Source organism: Delphinapterus leucas, chromosome 10 (assembly GCF_059928025.1).
Source record: "Delphinapterus leucas isolate spDelLeu-1000000601 "Yukka" chromosome 10, BTC_Dleu_Yukka2, whole genome shotgun sequence".
Taxonomy (NCBI): domain Eukaryota; kingdom Metazoa; phylum Chordata; class Mammalia; order Artiodactyla; family Monodontidae; genus Delphinapterus; species Delphinapterus leucas.
Genome location: NC_143138.1, coordinates 27,373,115 through 27,391,940, shown reverse-complemented (window position 1 = coordinate 27,391,940; position 18,826 = coordinate 27,373,115).

The window sequence follows — 18,826 nt, the reverse complement described above, 5'->3', positions numbered from 1 at the left end:
CTATTTGCTCTCAACTGCCACATTTCTAAGAGTATTTCATTCTCTTGGCTTTCATAACGGAAATGGTAAATATTCCAAAGAGGGGAAACTACCTGGAGGGGAGTTTTGCTCAAACCCTAGATTGGATGTCAGTTAATATTTAGACGCAATTAATTAATGGTAAACCCTAAGGCAAACTTTGTTGTTAAGGAAATCAAGCCATATCCCTGATTAAATGAAGGGCTGTTTCCCTGACCAAGTCAGCAGATGTTCTACTATCAGCAAAGACTGACATCACATGCTTGGTAGATGGGGACATAGATAATTAAGAATATTTAAATTGTAAGGGTGAAAGAGCGTCAGGCTTTCTTAAGCTAAGTCACCAAAGTTTCCCTATCTCCTGAATTTCTCCTCATATAGTTCCTCCCTTCTACCACATCCCAGATTTCAGTTCATGATGCTATAAAAAGTTTTAAGATTTCTAAAAACCTCTTACAGTCACCATATCTTCTCAGACCTTCCTCACATAATTTAGCCTACAGTGATTTTTATTGCACCATATTTATTGAGAATTTTTTTAAGATACTCACATTCGGGCTTCCCTGGTGGCGCAGTGGTTGAGAGTCCGCCTGCCGATGCAGGGGACACGGGCTCGTGCCCCGGTCCGGGAAGATCCCACATGCCGCGGAGCGGCTGGGCCCGTGAGCCATGGCCGCTGAGCCTGCGCGTCTGGAGCCTGTGCTCCGCAACGGGAGGGGCCACAACAGTGAGAGGCCCGCGTAACGCAAAAAAAAAAAAAAAAAAAAAAGATACTCACATTCATGTTTTTATCTCAGTCAGTATAGAATACTGGATATAGTTGAATCTAAATGATTGAGACTTTTATCTTGACGTTGTAAATATTGTCAAAATATGTGTGAGACAGAACAAAGCAGTAAGTCCTGGAATTTACTCAGTCTAAGAATGTTTGTTCATTTCTTCTTTGTTTTGGAATAAATTCCTGAAATGAGTTTATCTCCTAATAAATTTATTTAATAAATATTTAGAAAATGCTTATTGTATTCCAGCTACTCTATAGGATTAAAAAAATAAATTCAAAAGGGCTCAACTGGTAAGGGAAATAACAGAGTGTGTTGGGATAGGAACACTTCTTCCCCCTCTATATGTGGAGGGAGCCCATATCTAGCTCAACTCTACGCCTCTCATTCACTCATGTCCAGCTTGAAAGGACAAACCGGGCATGGATAGCCTCTCCCTCTCTTGACCCTTTTTCCTGGGACCAAGCTGCTCCCCCTTGGGAGTTTTAGGGTTTGTTGAAACTTCATTCTGATGGTCTTCCACACCTGATAGCATTGGGCATGGTGCAGTTTACATTTTCAGGGTGCTTTTTAGGGGGTAACTGTCTAATTTTGGAGTTCAGAATTAGGAGCCCATCTGCCTACTGCCCACTTTGAGTTTATAAAAATAAATATGATATTTTATATCCCACTCAACTTACTGTTTGTCTCAGTTGGTTCAAAACGTGGGTGAGAAGAAGGGTACTATTTCATTGATCAGCGCCCAACTTCCAATAAAGGGGAGAAAGAACGATGGTAAGGTTTGAAGTGTTAAGAGAACTACAGAAAGGAAAACAAGTATTTCTAATCAGGGCACAAGCAATTGCAGCAAAAGAAAATCAAGGCGGATTTCTTTAGATTGTAAACTCAAGGATGACAGGGGGCTTGTTTGCTTGGGCTTATGTTCTTTCCCCAGCGTGTAGCCGTTGAGAATGAATTAATGAGAAAGGCAGAGATTTCAATGAGCAGAATTAGGAATGTGGGGTAGAGAGGAAGAGAAAGAGATGCGAATCTCTAAGCAGAGGTGGGAAGCCTGATAAATGTGCATGTATAAGAAATACTTATTTCTCCTAAGAAGTGGAGAGAACAGAAGTGTCCACTTAATTAAAATTTACCACCTAAAATGAAAGTTGAAAATCTATTTAATACAGAAAATGTAGTCACCTTGTTACAGTTTTTTTTTTCCTCACAGTAGCCTGGGACAGCTCTTACTTACACATTTAACTGAAACAATGGTGAAAAAAGAATTAGTCTATATGCATGTTGTAGAATAATAAGTCAAGAATTTGTTTATTCTTATCTTTTAATGATACATTCTGAATGTGGCAGAAATTCCTAAACAGCATTCCTGGCATTCAACCAATTGCTTTAATGAACTATAAACATCCAGTCTATAATATGTATACTGATATAATTACTAAGAGGTACAAGACTAAAAGAAGGTTTGATGCCAAACTTTGCAGCTGGGTTTATTAAAGAAGATATTGGGAAATATTACATTAGCATTTTTTCCAGATGGATTTACTCATCTGTCTTCATTTCAAAATGAGGTGGCCTCCTCTCCTACCCCAATTTCTCCTAATTTCACAGTCAGTAAACCACTGAGCCCAGGAATATCCACCCACTGAGAATCCCAGCCACTTAGAGTGCAGCGTGACACTCCTGAAATAACAGCAGGCCCTGTTTTACTCTGCAGAGTTGTAAGCAACCAGGCTCTGAAATTATGATCAATGAAAACTTTGTTATCCTTAAAAAAAAAAAACAAAAACCCAACAGTGGAGTTTTTGTTGGGTTTTTTAAATTTGTTTTTTGGTTTTTTTTTTTTTGAAAGCATAAGAAATGAACTCTCCAAAGAACAAAGGAACCAACGGCTGCAGATATATTTTAAGCCTAAGGAAAGTTAGAAGCCAGAAGAGAATATGAGTGGCAGGACACATACAGTCAACTTTTAAAGGTTTGATTTCTGTTTTAAGTTCTGCAAATGCCCCCGGCTTTCCCCCACATAAAATAAAAAAAAAACCTGACTTATGTTCAAATGTGACCTTCGCCCTTCACCCTAATACCAAACACCACGAAGAAAAAAATTAAGGGTGGAAAAGCGACATGTCTATAAAGATATGACTATCCATCCCCACTGTACCAGCTGAATCAAAGATGAGGCTCTGAGATTTAAGCTTGGTGGAGAAGCACGATGTACTGTGATGATTCTTAAGCATGGGCGTCAGACTCAATGCTTTTCTGCAAGGCTGGTGAAGACTCGGCCACCCTATCTCCTCCTCAGACCATCCTTCATGAAGTGCTTACCGAGAGCCTACATTTGACCCTGGATTCGAGTCCCCATAAGGCAAAATTACTTTGATCTGTGACAGCTGTTTCATCTGAAATTGACTCCTCAGATCATTAATACTCTAGTTATGTCCACACTAGCATTATGAAGCATTGAAGAATGGAAGAAGTCATTTGGAAAATCAGAAGGAAAAAGAAAGTCCAGGAGGCAAACCTAACTTTAGTCCATGAATATTTAGGTCATGAAGAAAAAATGACCTTACTATTAGCTGCAAAGTATAAATAATTGAGTCAATTTTTAATTTTACTTTGGGATGGGCTGTTTTGTTCTCTGCTCAGGCACAATTTAGTTCATTACCATTCAAGACCATTGAGAAGGTGATTCAGACCACTTTCTGCCATGGTCACTATTATATTTTTGCTAGTGCTCATTGCAGTGGGAACACTTTAAGAAAGCAGGAATTAGTGTGGGTTCTTATTTACAATTCAAAATCCTGATATAGAGGATGTTGAAATGTACTAAAATTATGAAATCCATCCAGTCCCATGGGTTTGTATATTTAATAAACAGTTATTTTTTAATCAATGAGAAATAGAAAATACTAATATAAAAAAATGGTAAAACTCAGAATATGCACAAATCAAGTAATACGAACGGCCAATAGACATATGTTCAAACTCACTAATACAATTTAAAATATCAAATTAAAATGAGATACACTTTTATCAAATTGGCAAAGATGAAAAACGAAGAAAGAAAAAGAATATCAACAAGGGTTCCGGGGCTTCCACACATAGCTATTCAGAGGGAAAACATCTGTGACCTTTCTAAAAGGCAATTCATCAAGCTACAGCTGAAATTTGTTCCCGTAATAGCACTTCCAATGTTTATTCCAAATAAAATATTAAAGATGAAGGCAAAGATTTAGCTTCAAGGATATTATCTCACGTATTCACAACACTGCAAAAATTTGGAAACGAATGTTATATCCAAAAATAAGAAGTGGTAATTAACATGTGTTAAACCCATGTAATAGAACACTGTGAAACTATGAAAAATGATATCTATATGTTTTATATAAAAACAAATTTATTGATATAGAAAGAAGATATGTCTCGCACAACATACTGGGGGAAAAACAAAGACATTTACAAAAGAGTCCATAAAAACAATCTCTTCTGTGTTTTTTAAAAGAGTATATGTTACCAAAATGTTAACAGGGGTGAATTTGGGTTGTAGAATTTTACAGATTTTCAAGTTTTTGACAACTAAAATACATACAATATAATTTCTTTTAAAATTATATTCAAGAGTTCAAAAGGAAATGATGAGGTACAGATAAGCTAAAGCAAGGAGCAGAGAAGTGAAATCGTGAGCCCCACATCATGAAGGACACCAAGATATCTGGTTTGAAACTGTGTGAACATAACCCCTAATAACTTTAGGAAAATACAAAATGAAGGCCTTCTCTGCTGGTTGCATATTTTGTTCTTCCATATACATTTAGGAAAGTTTGTACTTTTTATTGGAATGCTTTAGTAAGTCTAAATATAACTGATAAGGAGTTTGGCCCAATGACTGAGGAACAAGAACTCAAGTTTTCTTACATGTGCTTTGGATTTTAACGCTAGCCTACACTGCATGGTTCTTTCTGTAATAGTTTATAAACATTAATTGAATTCCATTGACTTTCCTAAGTAAAAGATGTCATATAAATTCATAAAGATGATAATGACATGCTGTTATAAAAGAAAAACACGTTTTTATTTAGACTTCTCTTTCCCAATGGTATTTTCTGTACCCTAAACAGAAGTGGAGGTTTTGCCTGAATTATCAGGATATTGCCACACTTCCCATCTTTGCTTTGCTAGGAAATATCTGACATATGGGGCTTGCCCAAGGTTGTTTTAAAATGAAGGAAATGCCATGAGGGGAATACAGACATTCTGACTAATTCAAATGTACCTCTCATTATTTATTCATTCATTCATCCATCCATGCCAACCCAGTTGAGTTTATGAGATCCATTTCTCCCCTGCTGGGATCCTCTCTTCTTCCTCTGGTAGCTGGCTGCACTTCACAGGTCTGCTTCAATAAATATACCCCTCCTCCACTCCCTTCTTACTCAAAGTTGACATGTCTTTAATTTCACAGTATCTTTAGTCTTGTAATACATCAATATCAAATCATACATTAACTCCATCTAGCTGGAAGTGGCCACTTGAAAACAATTTGTTGGAAAGGATTCTGAGGGCAAAAAGAAAAGTAATTCTGACTCTGAAACCTAATTCATTTGTGAAGACTTCCACGATTGACTAGCAATGCCTACCATTCATAAAACGGAGGGGAGGGATGAAGAAAGTCACATTCAGTTCTTATTTTCAGGACAGAAATTTCCATTTTGACCCTTCACTCTCCTCTGTCCCTTCCCTACTGTTGTAGAAGCAGCTACCACTCCATCTGCCACTTTGGGATTGCCCAGTCTGTGTTCTGGGCCTGGAACATTCCCCTATGTGGAACTGGGAGCAAGCTGTCACATACCCCTAGATTCTTCTTCCCCATCAGGAGAAATCTTTCCTCTATGCTGTGTATGTAGTGAATGGTCACTGCATTGCTTAAGCCTGTGCAGAATATGACACTTAACCCCAGTCCCCCAGCCCAGTCCATCTGCCCTCATTGGGAGGAGAACTGGGTCTTTGCCTGCAGCCCACCACCCTGAGTTGGCTATATGGAGGGACCCGATGACCTTTCTGCAGACGCTGATCTTGCTACATTTCTTCTCTTTTCTGTGAATAAAGCTTTGTTCAGACTAGTGCCTTGAGTGTTGAGTCCTACTCGGCGACTCTAAACCCGTAGAAGATGCAGATGGGGGAGGTCTGTGGGCTCCTACTTCTGGGAGTTGGCTGTTGTGAAATGCGCTGTCCTCCATGCTGTAGAAGTTCTCACTTGGGGTTGGTAGCTGGATCTTCCTGCGCCATAGCTACCATAAATAATTATCAGTCCTTTAAAAAAAAAAATCCATAGCAGAGCCCACCCCGGCATCTCCTGAGATGAAACACATCCTCACCCACAGAACAACCTCTTCCTGGAAATCTCCTGGTGAGCCAGTGGTTATGACTCCATGCGTTAGGACGCTTTCACTGCCAAGGGCCTGCATTTGATCCCTGATCGGGGAACTAGGATCCCACATGCTGCCCAGCACTGCCAAAAAAAAATACCCTTCCTAAAACTCTCTCGTATTTCTGTTCTTGCCTTAAATTTTGATTCCTTCATTTCATTATATATGGAGCATTAACTAAGTGCCAAGTACGGTGCTGGGACTCCAAGAAAGATCATCTATGAGGAGTGAGATGATATAGCCAAACACACTCAGTATCCGGCACTCACAAGGGAGGCTCCACTCTGGATTACCCAGAAAGCAATGCCCTTCAGGCTAATTGTATCTCTGGTTCATATTTAGGGAAAAAAAACCCTCCTAGACATTTAATGGGTAATGAATGACAATGTGTCCTATATGCTATTTCTTTTCCTTTTTCTTTCTTTTTTCCCCCTATATTTGAAATATAACTTAAACAATATCAGGCAGAAAGTCACCCCAGGAAGCTAGCTAAACTCCTGTCCTGAAGTACTTGAGTACAAATGAACACAAAGCAGGAGTTAAATGCCACTGAAGACTGTTACCCATCTGAACTGAGTTAGATTTTAAGCAATTGAGTAATATTGCCTCTAGCAACAAACCTTACCTAATCATATGAGTCCACACCACTTTAGCACAAATATAAACATTGCGAGAAAAAGCCGCATTCAGCCTTGAACTAAAAGCTGCAAGATACATCCTGAAAAATACTCCTCTAATGTACAATGGAAGAGTTAAAGGCACTAAGTTATACGAGGGAACTCTCTACCCAGAGCTTTCTAGGCAAATAAAACAAAACATGGCTAATGTGTTACAAACAATTAATTCTGTTTCCCTCGAAAGGAAAAAAAAAAAATCCCTAAATTTTGCATTCACCACTAGGGAAAATTTTAAATGTTGATTCAATTTTAAACATTGATTAAAATGTTAAATGTGTTAGTACATATTAGGCACTTAGAACAGTGCCTTGTACATGGTAAGCAATATAGGATTAGTTACTGTTATTATTATATTATCCCTATTATTAATTCAGAAAAGCCTGTGATTACTCCATTGACTGGATCCAAATTTATTTAGCTCAGAAAAGTTGTATGGGGAAAAGGGTACTTGACCAGGATTCAAGAATCTCAAATTCTAGCCTATGTATACATTGATTTTTTTACATTTATTTTATTGAAGTATAATTGATTTACAATGTTGTTTTAATTTGTGCTGTACAAGGTCCTACTGCATGGCATAGGGACCTATATTCAATATCCTGGGATAAACCAGAATGTATACATTAATTTTTACTGTGACAATGAGCATCTCACTTTGTTTCTCCAGATCTCATTTGTTCTAGTCTTTAAAATGGAAAGCCTGTGCTCCATGACTAAGCCACCCTACACAGACCACCTGCTCCTTCTGTGGGGAGGTAAAGCCAAATCCGGCCTCTGTACACAGACACTGAATTAAATCTCAGAGACAGAGTTTTGGGTGAAGTAGAAAAGAATGGCTTTACTACTTTACCAGGCAAAGGGGGCCACAATGGGCTAATGAAACCTCAAAATTGTTTGTCCCAACCCAGTGGGTGTGGGGTACCCAGGGGAGCCTGTGAGGAGTCTTATAGTCCAGGGGCAGTTTGCTGATAAGGATCAGGGTGCCGTGCAGGGCCCACATCCCTTCAATCCAGAGATCATCTGGCCTCAGGTGATGATGGGCAAACTGTGACCTCTGGAATGAAGAATGCTTCATCAAGTAGTTAACCTCTTCCATTGGGTGGGGTTTTAGTTCTGCAGAAGAGCTCAAAGATAACTTTATGTGTATCCCTTAAGGAGCAAGCAGGACCCTGCCCCAAGGCTGCACTATTGTTTCTTGACCGCTCTTCCCTTGTCTCTGCATCCCTTCCCTTCCCTGATTAGCAACTGTTTGAACCTGCCTTTTGGAACTCAGAGGAGTGGACACAGAGAGGCTTTTGTGCCCAGGAGCCCCACAGGGTCTTGCTTGGTTTCAGAGGGACAATTGACCTAAGCGCATAAATAGTCTGAAATGCCTGCTTATCTTTCACAAGTAAAAGACCTTGTGAAGCAGAGGGGAAGAAGCCTTCTACCCACATGGTTAAAAAAACCCAAAAACCAAAAAACCAAAACCTTCTCCCTAAAACAAAAATAGCCCCTCTCCAAATATCTTAGCTCTAGATTCTCCATGCTGTTCATGACCATGGATTCCTTCGCCCAAGAACACTACCATACTAAGATCGTTAGAAAAGCCACCTTATCATAAAGGAGTTTGTAAAATGAAACTTCAGTTCTCTGAATTGAGTCATGAGAAAATGGGGCCCTGGCTGGCTAGGTATGTTCTTAAGGAAAAATCAAAGCCTGAATCATGGTAAGGGAGAAGCCCAGACAGCCTGGAAGAGAAAGACACTGAAAGGAGAAAGGGAATTACTGACACTGAGAGTATAACCTATTTAACCACTGTAGTCAAGTCTAACCTTCACAGTAATTTTAATTTCTGACCCAAGCCCTGAAAGACAGCATGACCATATGCCTTGATTGCCTAAGTCACTCTCAGTCTACTCCTTCTGTCTCAGTATAATTACTAATAATTCCCTCTTGCTCTCTCAAAAGTGCCCTGGTTTGGATGATAAGTCATCCTTTAATAAGCAGTGTTTTTTAAAAAAGTGACAATGAGGCTATAGTTCTCTTTCCTTAAGAAAGAAGTCTCTAGTCAACCAATCTGTAACTTCTCTACTCCCCACCCCATTTCCGATGGCTAACTGCCTTACAAATATAGGAGAAAAACAGAAATGTCTGTACATACAAGGGAACTCTTCCTATAGAGATTAGAAAATAGGAATTCAGGGCTGTTTCAGCTTTACCTAGACTATGATGTCATGTGCCTGTGAAAATCAAAAGTGAACAAAAGTGGATGCGTGTGCCACTGAGTTTGGAGCCAGAGCTTAAACGTCCACTAGCACCCACCAGGCAGTCAGGACAACTTAAGAGTAACAATTTCCTCTACAGAGAACCATGTTCCTTCAGTCCCTGACAATCTCCTTTCAATACCTGAAAGACTTTGTCACAGTCATCTTGAGCTCCAATTGTACTGAGCGATTAATTACGAAGAGGGAATTTCTACACAGAAGCAAGACCCAGTGGCTTCCCATTTGAAATTGCCTAATTGATCCTGCAAATATTTTGGTTTAATGACTCATGCTCATGTAAAATCTTCCCAATCATTGATATTTGCTTTCACAATTTTAGGACAGTAAGGAGAGTGTCCAATATGTCAAATGGTTAAAATTATTTTAAATTTCCTGTGCCTCTTTTTTATTTTCCGAAATTTTCAGTATTTCTAGATACTGAAATTCGTCCCAATGGACTTTATAAAAAGGAGAGAATTAGTAAACCCTTGAACACACAAAGATAAAAAGGAATATGAAAGAAAAGCCACATTTATTGGACTTTATCTACCAGGTACACTGAGTGAAATGTTTTTCTTTTGTTTATCTTGTTAAACCTCATGAGAGTCTGGCAAGATAATCCTCCATTTTATAAATGAGGAAACTGAGCTCCAGAGATCAAATTGTCCAAGACTCCACAAATATTGGATGATAAATCTGGGGCTCCAACTAGGACCTGCTAATTCAAAAGCCCGTGCTTTGCTGCTGCTCTCTGATGCCGCTCAAACTTCAGGGGTTCATAAAGCATCTCCACAGTGACTGTCCTAAGGGACAAAACTAGGATTCCAATGCAAGACAATCTTGTGCTAAAATTTTAAAATCTTTGCCTGTGTGCTCTTTTCTCTTCTAAAAAGGAGAAAAATAAATACGATAGAGCTTTGAGGATTTTTCAAAATTTTATAAATTCAAGGAATCATTCCTTCTATTAAAATGAAGATGATGTAATTAGGCGTCTCTACACTCTGTTTATAATCCATGGTCTACTTCTTGCTTTATATTTAGAGCTTCTGAGGGACTGAGGAGGGGGAGATGTTCTTATTACCAAATTCAGTAGTGAGTCCCGTCTGCTTTATTTTGCTGTCATTTCAGCTAACAAAAACTTCACAGGCCTGCATACAATCTTAATACCAAATGGATCCAAAGAGTCTGGGTTTATGAAAACCCAGAAAAACCATTATGAAAACAAAAATGGGTGAAAGAAGAGAAGCAAGGAGAGAAACCCTCATAAAGATGGAAAGAATTTGAATAGGATCTTTAATAATGAGGCTAAAATAACAAAAAAACAATAGCAAAATGCCAGTTTGGAGGGCAAATACTTGTACAGTGAATGCTTCCCTTCCCAAAACAAACTGCTGGCCTTCCTCAAATATTCCCACTGTGTTTTTCTCACATCGAGAAGGACTCAACATCACTTCTTGGTATTCCTGCCAAAAATTGTGACCTGAATCTAATCATTAGGAAGTATGAAACAAACCCAAATTAAAAGCTAGTCTGGGCTTCCCTGGTGGTGCAGTGGTTGAGAGTCCGCTTGCCGATGCAGGGGACACGGGTTTGTGCCCCCGTCTGGGAAGATCCCACATGCTGCGGAGCGGCTGGGCCCGTGAGCCATGGTCACTGAGCCTGCGCGTCCGGAGCCTGTGCTCCGCAACGGGAGAGGCCACAGCAGTGAGGTGCCCGCGTACCAAAAAAAAAAAAAAGCTAGTCTGTTCTTTTCTAAAATATGAATGTTATAAGAGACACAAGAGATTTGTCCTTTCTTTTTCTTGTTTTCTTTTTGGCCATGCTTCATGCAGGATCTTAATTCCCCTACCAGGGATCAGGGATCAAACCCGTGCCCCCTGCAGTAGAAGCACGGAGTCTTAACTACTGGACCACCGGGGAAGTCCTGACATTTGTCTTTTCTTATGACAAAGAGAAACTGTTCCCCACCTCATCCCACCCCCAGCAAGACAGAAGACTAAATGCAACTTGTGACACCCTGTTGGATCTTGGACCTGAAATGTTTTCTTTTGCTATAAAGAAATTGAGGTGTAAAATTTGAGTAATCTTTATAGATCATATCATAAGATTATATTCATATTAATTTCCTGATTTGGCCATTACACTGTGGAATGTAAGAGGCTATTCTTGCCTTTAGTAAATACACTAAACTATTTAGAAGTAAACGGACACTGATTCTTCAACTTTCAAATGTTTCAGGAAGAAGACACACACACGTACACAATACATAGAAGACAGAAAAAGAACAAGAGAAAGAATAAGAAAGCAAATATGGTAAAATATTAACCATATTTGGAGAATCTAGGTGAATGGTATGTGGGAAATCTTTGTACTGCTTTTGCAACTTTTTCGTATATCTGGAGTTATTTCAAAATAAAAACTTAAAAGAAACAAGTGAAAAAGTCCTCCTGCCTGAGATTCATCTCTCTCGAACAAGATGTAAAGGTTTTTCTCTCTTCCCTCAGCCCCTAGCCCTCCACCATGCACATGCAGGTTTCTGAATATCTTACTGGCTGCTCTAGAGACTGATCGAAGTGCAGGTGACAACACCAAATTGAAGTCTATGAACCAGATTCAACTGGTAAACATGTTGTTATATTTGTCCCCCTCCATGTTTTGATCTATGAAATTTTCACCTGATATTTTTAAAAATCTGGAGATTTCACTTTTAAAAAAAATCCATATTGGGGGTCTCTTCAAATGTTAGAAAATCAGGCAACGTTGGGCTCACCTGGCAGGAATTCATGGCTGCTGGGTAACAGCTCCCCTGGAGATCATAGGGCTGCCAGTTCTCCACCACTTGTCATCTTCTCCCAACCTGAGATCTGGTGTGAATGGCTGTTAGTCACTGCACTTGCACAGTTATTTGCCTACAAGTAGGACAATATATGCCTGTAGCCACATCTTTATCCGACGTGAGGAGTAGAAGAGAGGCTGATAGCCCTTGGCCCCTTCAGGTTACCTATCTGGCCCCTGTGGACACTTGAGTTTGAGACTCTTGACTTATCCCATTTGTGAGGGTCCGGACTTAGTTTTAAGGGCAACAAGTTAGTTTGGCTCCAACTAAGCCCCCTCTCATAGCTGAGAATTAAAGTTAATTCCCTGTTTGAACAAACTTGAGGGAACCTTCAATACATCAATATCTACTCGTGATAGAGCGGATGCTGACAAGGAAGACACTATAGGAAAGAATCATTAGATAGATTTCTTTTTTCTCGTTTTCTCTGACAGAAGCTAGGAGTCAAATAATAAGGTAATGGGAAAGAAGACCTGGCAGGAAGTGGAAAGATAGAAGACCTCTATCCCTGGGTCCTGGAATCCATGCAGAATGCTGATCCTAACAGTTTCTTTAATTAGCTTTCTATGTTCTGTGGGTAAAAAAAGAAAGCAAGTTTCAAAACAATCTTACTTCTCCAATAATAATAGCAAGCCCTTGTATAGCAGTTAACTCTATGCCAGACTTTATTTTTTTATACGGTACAGGTAGTCTTTACCACAACCCTATTAGATAGATTGCTATCATTATCCCATTTTATAGATAAGGAAACTGAGGCAGAAAAACATTAATTTGCCCATAGTCACACAAGTAAGTTATGAAATCAGGATTCTGTCCCGGAGATGATTCTCTTAATAACTGCACACTACTTCTGTACAAATGGCGCTAATTAACTATTCACAATAAATTCTGAAGTGACTCTGCGAAGGTTCACAGACCATCACTACTAATGCTTTCAATGAACTTGCGTATTGCCGGCTGAGGTGTAACAGAACACAAACTCTTTCTGTTGAGAATTGAAACCATGACCTAAACATGTGGCAGCTGGTTTTCAGTAACTCTGGGCTGAGAAGAGGACATCTGACTGACCGTTGAGGTTCTTTGGAGTATGTCTAGGATGTTATGTCCTCACTTTGGCCTGGGGCCCTTCATGGGCTTCTCTGAGGCCCAATCTTCCAGAGCACAGCCCTCTGGCCATATGTCTGCAGGTTATACTAGGTCCTTCAGCCTGAATCTGCTTTCAGAAATGATAAACAGTTGACTACAGATGCTTCACAGAATTAGAAGCTATGATCCAGCTCACAACTTGGACACACACGTGCCCTTTCAGAAATTTAACAGTCTTCTCTCCAACAGGTACCCGCAGCAGGCTCACCAGGTCCCACTGGCTTTGCAGGAAGGAGCTGTTCAGCAGAAAATGTATGTACCTTTGCTTCCTTAGGAATCTCTCTCCCTGTACAGCGCGGTGCTCACAGAGCAAAAGGTCAGGAAATGAAAAGGCTGCCCAGGGGCCTCAGACGCTCGACCTGCTTGGCTCGGACCTCCTTCCTCTGAAACTCAACCCTCTGGATTCCCAATGTCTGTTTTACTTTGTGCCTTTTTAGCACTTTGCTGATTTCCTTCAGTGTCTTGGGCCGACTTCACAGTCATCAGGTGTCCCCCATCCTCCCATCAGCTGACACTTAATGAGCAGTTGGTGCCAATGGCCTGGCAGTAACGTGATGCTTAAGCCGGTGGCTGAGGCAATGGAAAGACGGCAGCTTCAGGGAGAAGGACAGACTGGTGTGGTGTTTGTACCTCTTAGCATCTGTAAGTGCAGAGAGAGGTTAGGAGCAACCTTTTTTTTTTTTTTTTTAATGCAAAAGTAAGATCATTTTGTTTAAAAGGAAGAAATGGTTATGAGAATCCAGGGCTTTTGTGCTTCTACGTGGGGGAAACACCCGGCATGACTTAGAAAAGGAATTTTCTGAGATTTCAAGGTCCTGGTAGTCAAGATGACTTGTCTTTGAAGTTTGACTGGGTGAGAATAAATTTCTCTTCATTTGTTTCGGATGCCATAATGCACTCTAAGTCAAGTACTCTGTTAGGACTTGTAGGGCAGTCACCACCATCCCTGTACTCAAAACGATGAGCGTTCCAACCGTAAGAAAGCCTTAAGAGTATCAGATCCACAGCTTCTGCAATGTTCATAGGAATCACCTAGGATCTATTTCAAATGCAATTTCTAGTTCCAGTGGGTCTGGGGTGAGCCTTGAGAGTCTTAAGTTCTTTGAGGTGATGCCAATGCTGCCGGTCCATGGACCACATTTTGAGTAGAGAGGGTCTAACCTACTATGTTCTATTACAGCTGAGTAAATGAAGCTCCAGATATTCAGAGATGTGTCCAGGCTCACAAAGCCAGTGAGTGACAAAACCAGCCTTGCAGACCTAGGCTGGACCTCATTGCACAATGATGCATTGCTTCAGCAGTGAGGAGGGCTTCAGTGTTTTGGTCCTTCCTCTCATAAAAATGAATTGATAATAAGATAATAACTAACAGATAATAACTATCCTCACCATCTGTCATCAGGGTTACTGCAGTAAAATCATTTAGGCTATTCAAAGAAAAGATTAACTTTATCAATTATCTTTTGTAGTCTGAATCCAAACCACCAAAATCGTGACAATCTTCCTGTTGCCAGATGATCAGTCTATCTGCAAATTTTCATTGAAGCACAACTTGTTTGCAAAATGTAAAATTAGAAGTGAGAGACGAATCTATTTTTATAAATCTTAGCCTGTCTATTTTGAGTCTCTGCATTTTAAAAGAAGGATTGAGGGCAGCTGTTGAACTTGACTGAAATATCTAATGGTGCTACTTTATTTACTTCTAATTTATAAGATATAGCCATTTTCCCCTGGTATTACTATTAATATGCACTATGATGTGGGGCACCTATGGAATCATTTCAGTCCTAAAGTGGACATGTTTTAGCCTAGTGTTTGTTGGATATAAGGCTGAGAACATGGTCTACAACCCCACTGCATGGGGTAAATTCATGATTCCCTAGAAACAGAATCCCAGCTTAAACTAACTTACCATGTGACCTTAAATAAAACACTACTGCCTAGACTTGAGTTTTTTCATCTGTTAAATAGAGATGAAATGGCTTAGTTCCTTGATCACCCAACTTGAATGTCTTGTACTTAAACAAAAATAAGCATCACAACAAGAAATTTGACTTTACAGGAGCAGTCTTAATCATATATGGGACTTTATTTCAGGTTCTGTAGGATCAATCTCTCAGCCAACCAGTATTCATTTAGCTACTCCCATGAGTAAAATAATGAAATTAAATATGGTCATTAACGTTCTGCAAGTAAGATCCAGAGCACTCCTACTTAAAATGTAATTAGTATAATAAACAAATGATGAAAAACTAAGTAAGAGATCCAAGTCCTACCAAGTCACTTATAATGTCAGTAGACATAAAATTTCCAATGGAATTCAACAAGAAAAAGAAGGTGCACAGTGAGAATGAAAGTTCCAATATCCACCACACATAGCCTATTAACAGAAGTGAAGGGGCACTCAAAAAAATCTGCCCCATCTTCCTGTCTTTTTGCCACAATCAAGAATCTAACATTCTTTTCCTAAAGCTAAATGGCTCTAATTGCGTATATTGTCTCTTCTTTTGTGTATGTGTTTAAACCCAGCTAATTGATTGCTTCAAAACACCTCTCCTCTACTGGTCATTCATTCTATCCTTTAGCCAAGGTAAGCCTCTCTAATAGGAACTCACTTCATCTCCTCCTTGCCTACATCAAAGCACCCTGGCCTGACCTTCAAATAGGAAAGCAAAATTTAGGTAAATTGCAATTTTTGAGCCAGAAAGTCTAGCTTGTTTCAGGCCTTCCACGTTAGTAATTAGCTGGTGAAATTGGGAGGAGACTAATAAACAGCACGTTGAATGGGCATGCTGGTTGAAAACTATTAAAATCTGTCTTAAGAGAAAATATGGCATATTATTTCATTCTTATGGTAACTCATGTTGAAGGCAGTAATTCTTCCGCCCATGCTAGGGATGATGTAACATCTGATGCACAACTGCCCTGAGGTCAAGTTTGTCCAAATTTGCTAATCTTCCGGCTATATCACACTGGCTGTGGCTCCAAGCCCCTCTTTTCCTCCTCTTCCAGCATCCTTCCTGGCTCTCCTTCTTTTCCTTCTTGTCCTCCTCATTATCTTCCTAAGAGTAAGAAGATACTTTTTGATTCACCTTACCTACCATCTTTCTTGGCAAATCTCAGCCTCAAGGTTTAGATGGAGCTAAAGTTCTTCCTAGATTTAGCATTATCAATACCTGAATCCGTGAGACCGGGGGACTTATTTGAAGATATTTTGGGCTCTGAGATGTCTCTAAATAAAGGTGGTCAGAGTTGATCCTGGGGAGAGAGAGGGATAAATAGTTAACTGCGTTATTTTCTTTTCAGTATCAAATCCTGCTCAAAATTCTTTGCTATTTTTGGATATATATATTTTTTTAATATCAATCTTTTGTGTCCACTTAAAGGACTTTAACTTTTCTCTATTTTTCTTAGTTCCTTTATGGATGCAGAATTATAAACTGCATCATCTAGTGAATATTTGACTGGTCTTATTCATCTTTATCCTACTCCTCCCCCATACAAGCTAGCAAAGTGCCCAGAATATAATAGGTGATCAATTAATGTCATTTAAAGAATGGATTATTGTACAATACAGCAAGAGAATTAAATTAGAGTTCATATACGCAGCGATATTATTTTTAATTCTGTACTAATTTTCATTTGAAAGTAAAGCAGTGATTTTTAACTGCAGGTTTATATGTACAAGCAAACTTGTATACACACGCACACATTCACACCAAGGACATTTGGCAATGTCTGGAGACTTTTTGTTTTCACAATTAGGGGAAGGTAGCTATCGGCATCTAACGAGTAGAGGCCAGAGATGCTTCTAAATATCCTAAAACAGCCACTCTACACACATGCACAGCAAAGAATTACCCAGTGTAAAAAGTCAAATGGTGATATTCACTTTTCTGTGGAATCTAAAATATGACACAAATGGGCCTATCTGTGAAACAGAAACAGAATCACGGATGTAGAGAACAGACTGGTGGTTACCCTGAGGGAGGGGGTTGGGGAAGTGATGGAGTGGGCGGCTGGGATTAGCAGATGTAAGCTTTTAGGTACAGAATGGATAAACAGCAAGGTCCTACTGTATAGCATGGAGAACTATATTCAATACCCTGTGATAAACCATAATGGAAAAGAATATATAAAAGAATGCATGTATGTATATGTATAGCTGAATCACTTGGCTATAGAGCAAAAATTAACACAACATTGTAAATCAACTATACTTCAATAAAAAAAAATAATGAAATAAAATAGAGGGAATCGGTATCCATATTCCTAATGGAGACAGCCAGGGAGAGCAGGGTTGTGATGCCTTTCTCAGTGTCTTGCATCTTTATCTGTGTCCTAGCATCACTGGAAGGTAACTGACTCCAACTCGTTCTTCATTTATGATGTGATCTGTGCCTTATTCCAACTCTACTATAAGAAGGTGTTAATTCTTTATTACAAATGTCCATATTTTAGTTCAAAAAAAATTATGGCAGTATTTAGAGAGCCCAACATAAAGGTGTTGAAATAAAGTGACCCTAGAAAGACTAATCATCTCGACTTCAATCCTGAAATTGTGTGTCCGGTGCTCTGTACTCAAGCACGCTGTATTGAGCTCAGAGTTACGACTAACGCTCTCCAGGCAGCACAGGCATCCTTTCATGCCTCCACAACCACCTCAGAATCAGGATGGGGCAGATGCAACAGACTGTGTAAAGAGCCCATTGAGTAGTTTTCCCACCAGACCTGCCACATCTTCTGTGGCAGTGTAGCGTATTCAGGAGCCTGTGCTCTACGAAGAGTGGGGTTGGAACCCCAATGCTAAAACTCTGTTAGCTGAGCAGACTTGAGTAAACCACTGAAAGTTTCTGAGCCACAGTTCCAATAAAACGGGATGATAATACCAAGCCTTCAAGATTGTTTTGAGGGTAAAAATAAAATTATAAAGTGCCTGGCACATAGTACATATTAGAAACAAAACTAGGCCACTTATTATCATTTTATTTGACCATGATTTTAAAACATTCACAATCTTTTAGACAAACTGATACCTGTATTCACACCACAGTAAGGACTGGCTCTCTAAAAATGTATATAGGTTTACCCAAGTCACTGTAGTTGATTTTATTATTATTCAAAGTATTCACCACTCTCCTCAGGGGAGGATTGTACATCCTACCTCACTGAGATCATGGGACATCAAGTGGTGTGTAAGTGGAAGGGATGAAGTTTTCCTCTCAGGGTTCTGACATGTTGGATCATCTTTGTCACAAGACAGGCAATGTCCCAGAGACAGACTGTCCTTCAGCTTAAGGTTGTAATGAAGTCAATATGAAGCCATAGTCAAGCCACAAGACATGCACTGTGAGTGAGAAACAAATCTTTGTATGCATCTGAGGCTTAGAGGTTGTTTTTACCCTAATATTAATTTGGCTAAGTTGACTGAAACTGCCATCAATCTCTTAAGCAGAGATAAAAAACTCCCTTCTAGCCCAAGATATTCAGCACCAAGTAGATGAAAGTTTACTGGCAGACTAAATGCTAAATGCTAAAAAGGACAAGGTGTAAAGTTTTCTTAGCCTAGCATGAATTTTAAACTCCATTCATTGGAATAGAAAGAATGCCTTAGAACTGAAAACTTGAGACTTCCCTGGTAGCACAGTGGTTAAGAATCCACCTGCCAATGCAGGTGACACAGGTTCGATCCCTGCTCCGG